Here is a 4,383-nt window from a genome sequence, read left to right on the forward strand (position 1 = left end):
CAAATAGTTTTATTCTGGCAGCATGAGGCGGTGGAGCCTGGTTGTTATTCTGAACCTTGGGTCACGCAAGGTAGCAGTGACATAATGGAAGAACTTCGCTCTGCACGCTGTCACAGCAGCTCTGGAGCATGGCTCATCTGTCAGCTGCCCCACTGCAGTTTCAGTCTGCATTGAAACTCATGTCGTTCTGTTCGCTGCTGCAAAGGGGATGGCCCCAGCACCTCTGTCCCACTGGTCTTCCACTGGCATAAGCTGCTTCCCATCAGCAAAGTGAAACGCTCTTCTCTACGCTGCCAAAGGTGATCTGTTTATTTGCTGTTGTCTGCCCCGATGGGAGCCAGCGCAGGCTTCCTTGCCTCCCACGATACTGTGAGTGCTGGGCTTTGTGCTTTGCCCTGTTCTACCCATCCCTTTGGCACAGGCAGGGTGAGGTGACTGTCCTGTGTACACCAGCACCTCTACGGATCCTGGGCAAAGCTGCTCAGGGATAACATTTCTCCTTCCATGACCATCTGAAGACTGTTGCAGGCTGACTCGGCAAGTGTTTGCCAGATGTTGATCCCTTAATAATTCCTGTCTCCTTGGGTCCCAACAGGAGGCTGTCGGGAGGAATGGGCTCAACAAATACCTGAAGGGGCTGCTTCACCAGCTCCTAACATCCCTCTCTGCTGTGCTCCCAAAGCATAGGAAGTGCCCAAATGCTATCCTGAGCCTTGCAAATACAGTTAAGGTGTTGAGTTTTAATTCAACTCTGCTTCCTACTTGCCTGTCTGTGTCACTAAGGATAAGCAAACAAATACCTGCCAACAGACTCCACCAAAAGACACGGCTGCGTGACCGCCTGCCCGTCCTTGTGACGTGCTGTGTTATGTACACGCTATCTCCAGCTCTGTTTGGACTGGGCAGGTGTACCCAGGGAGCTCCTGGGCTGTAATTACATTGCAGATAGCAGAGAGAAAGTGTGGCTTCGCTCTCTGCCCAGCGTCAGGACTCTCACCTCACTTGAACCTGGCTTCTGAAGCATATTGGCGCAGATGGATGTGAAGAGCTCCGATTAATGTTAAGAAATAATTCAAACGGCATATCAGTGAAAAAATCAATCATAGCACCAAACCTTTGAAGGCTGATATTTTGGGCTGCTGTTCCCAGCACTGCAAAAGAAGCTGAGCTACAGCAGAAGACAGGTTTGTGCAGCTGGTGTCTGCCTGAGCCCATCCTTATGGGCAGAGCAGCCAAGACAGTGCTGCTATTGGACTCTCTGCTTCACCTCTTCCCTCTTGAAGCCATGAGTGCAGGGCAGATTTTTTTTTTGTGTGTCAGAACAAAAGCCTAAATGCAGTATTTAGCAAACCCTGCTGAGTTACGGCAGGGTGAGCAGTAGGAGAAATATTAGAAGTTAATTCTAGTCTTGCCTTTTATATCGATTACCAGTTATGTCACCAGGGACTATTGGACTCTCTGCTTCACCTCTTCCCTCTTGAAGCCATGAGTGCAGGGCAGATTTTTTTTTTGTGTGTCAGAACAAAAGCCTAAATGCAGTATTTAGCAAACCCTGCTGAGTTACGGCAGGGTGAGCAGTAGGAGAAATATTAGAAGTTAATTCTAGTCTTGCCTTTTATATCGATTACCAGTTATGTCACCAGGGACCCGTATCCTAAACTGGGGACGAGCAGCCCCTTGTGATGTCTGGTGAAATCCAGCTCCAGGAGGGAGAGTGGAGCAGCAGCAGCTGGGGAGACTGTGCCTTCACTGGTGCTCCTGTCCTTGTCCCCTGTGCAGGTCCCTGGTCACTAACTGCTGTGGCAGGTGTTTGACTCAAGGGCTGTCTTCTGGATCCTTTGCTCAGAGCTCTCGAGCTTCCCTCCTTGGGCCGTGAGCCAGGGAATCAACTTATCGACAGTCGGGCTGTTTGTTTTTCCACAAGCTGTTTAAATTGCTCCAGCGCTATCAGTGAAACCAAGTCTGCTCGTGGCCTCTCGGTCTGCCGGGGGTGGAGGGCTCTGATGTCCTGCTCCTGTGCTTTCTGAGGATGGGGGAACATCTTATAGGAGTTTCCACAGCACCAAATGCAAGGTGACCACACTGGAACTACTTATAAAGATAAACCAGACAAAGATACAGATAGATATAAAGATACACAGCAGTGCTGTGTATTTGGGCTTGTAGCATATGCAAAAAAACAGGGGAGGGACTGTAGTCATGCAGCTGGGGTCACTGAGCTTTGCAGTGGTCCTGCCCTGGCTCTGCAATAAGAACAGGAAAATGCCATTGTTTGTCTGGTTAATGCTTTGCTCTGGTCAAGTGGGATGTGAGCAGGCTGGGGCAGTTCTGAGGAAGGTCTAGCTTTGCACCACCTGGATTGTTGTTCAGATCTGAGGTCTTTCGGTGGTTGGTTCAGTTCTGCTCATTCCCTCCCAGGCAGGGGATTTACCTGCTGGAGTTTCTGCCCTCTCTTAGATCAACAACCACCCTTGATCTACACCCTGATAAGGCTTCAGGAACTGTCTCTTCCTGCCTTGATAAAGCTCCCCGCGCTGGTGCTCCAGCCCTGCGCACGTGGGCGCAGCGTCTGCCTCTCCTGCATGCTGGATTCGGCTCATACCCGGCTCTGTCTCTATTGCTTCTCCCATCCCAGCAAAAACAAATGCAATCTGCTCGCGTGTATGCTGCAAGAGCCCTGCCATGAACAAAGAGAAGTTCAAATATTTGTGTTGGGTTGTTACTCTTTCCATTCAGGCAGTAAATGACAGCAGAGTCTTTTGGTGCTGAATGCAGGAGGTAAATGACAGGCTTCAGCAGAGTCTTTTGGTGCTGAATGCAGGATTCCCACCATGCTGGCTCCAGCTTCTCAGCCTCACCAAGATGAAATATCTACAGTTGGCAGTTGGGTTTCAATTTGGAGGAAAATGACTGAGGGGGATTGGAATATGGCCTTTAAAAAAAAAAACCAAACAAAGGCCATGATGCTCTGTCCTGCGGGGTCAGCTTGGCTCTGTGCAACTCACTGTGTTGGACCACGAGCAAGGCTCCAGAACAGAGGGAGTGACAGTGGGTGTTTCTGCCCTGGCCCAGGTCAGAGGGACAGGCATGATGTGCTGATGGCACTTTGGCTATAAAATGACCTGGGAAGCTCTTTTTTTTTTTTTTTTTTTTTTTTTTGGTAGGCCGATGTTATTCTTGCAAAAATGATGTAATCTGTGATCTCTGACCAGATAACATGTGCCAACATCACAGGCTTGGAGCTCTTCATGTGCTGCCCTTTGTGAATTCTACCTTTCCCCCCACCTCTTTTGGTTTCTTTTTCTGTCTTACTCTGGATCTTGCATCATGCCCAGAAAGTCACAGTGCTTCTGGCCTTTCCCAGTATCAGTCTGGATGGGATAACTTCCTGTGCTTGACAAATTCTGATTGCCTTCTCCAGTTAATTTGGAGTTTTCTATTAGACCCACCATGAGTTTTCTGGCTCAGAAATTTCTTATCAGGAATTCATTAGCCCTGAAACTTAAAGGACTGACTCTTCAGGCTTAAATAACTTCTCTAATTACCTTCTCTTTGAGCTGTGCTTTAGAAGATAACTCTAGTGGTTCATTTTACACAGCAGGCAGTACTACCCTAATATTATAACATGAAGTTAAATCATCTCAATTTCAGGTAACTGAAAAAATATCAAAAAACTCCAGAGCTTCAGGAAAGCAATAGTGTCAGAGATGAAGCTGCTTTTTTTTTTCCCCCCTTCCTTTTTTGTCCTATTCATTACATGCGACAGAGACAAGAAGCACTGCTTGAGTCTGCTTCAGCTGCTGGCTGTATTTCCAGAAAAGATCCATTTTGTCAGGCTCTCCAAGCACCCTCCTTCTTACTTAGGTCACGTCTGAGATCGTGTAAGGGCTGAGGAATCTCCCAGTAGCCTGTTTCTCCAAGTGCTCTGTCTTGTTTTGCTTCTAGGCTCAGCCTGACACTTGACAATTGCCCATACTGGGGCTATAATAAAAGTATGAATTAAACTGATATTGCAGGCAGGGAGCAGCAGCACAGCCTGATCCTAGCATTTGCTGACTGATGCCTTTGAGGAGTGGGCAGCCCTTTTCTGGCAGTGGGTAGAGGTCAAAGACATAAGGGCACAAGGAGATAACTTTGCTGAACATATTTCCTGTTACAAGATAGGTGAAATACAGGTTTCAAACAACTCTTTTGCAGAGGCTATGTGTGCTGTTTAAAAGCAGTTGATTGATAACAGTTCTTGCAATCAGCACAAGGAGTACAGTTGGAAACTTCCTGGAAAGCTCATGTACACAGCAAACACATTACAATGAGCTGCATGATAAGAGGTATTACCCTTTAATGAAGTTAGTGGGTAAACAGTGAAGAGGCCTTGGTTTCTTG

This window comes from Pterocles gutturalis, unplaced genomic scaffold (assembly GCF_000699245.1).
Source record: "Pterocles gutturalis isolate BGI_N339 unplaced genomic scaffold, ASM69924v1 scaffold15462, whole genome shotgun sequence".
NCBI classification, from domain to species: domain Eukaryota; kingdom Metazoa; phylum Chordata; class Aves; order Pterocliformes; family Pteroclidae; genus Pterocles; species Pterocles gutturalis.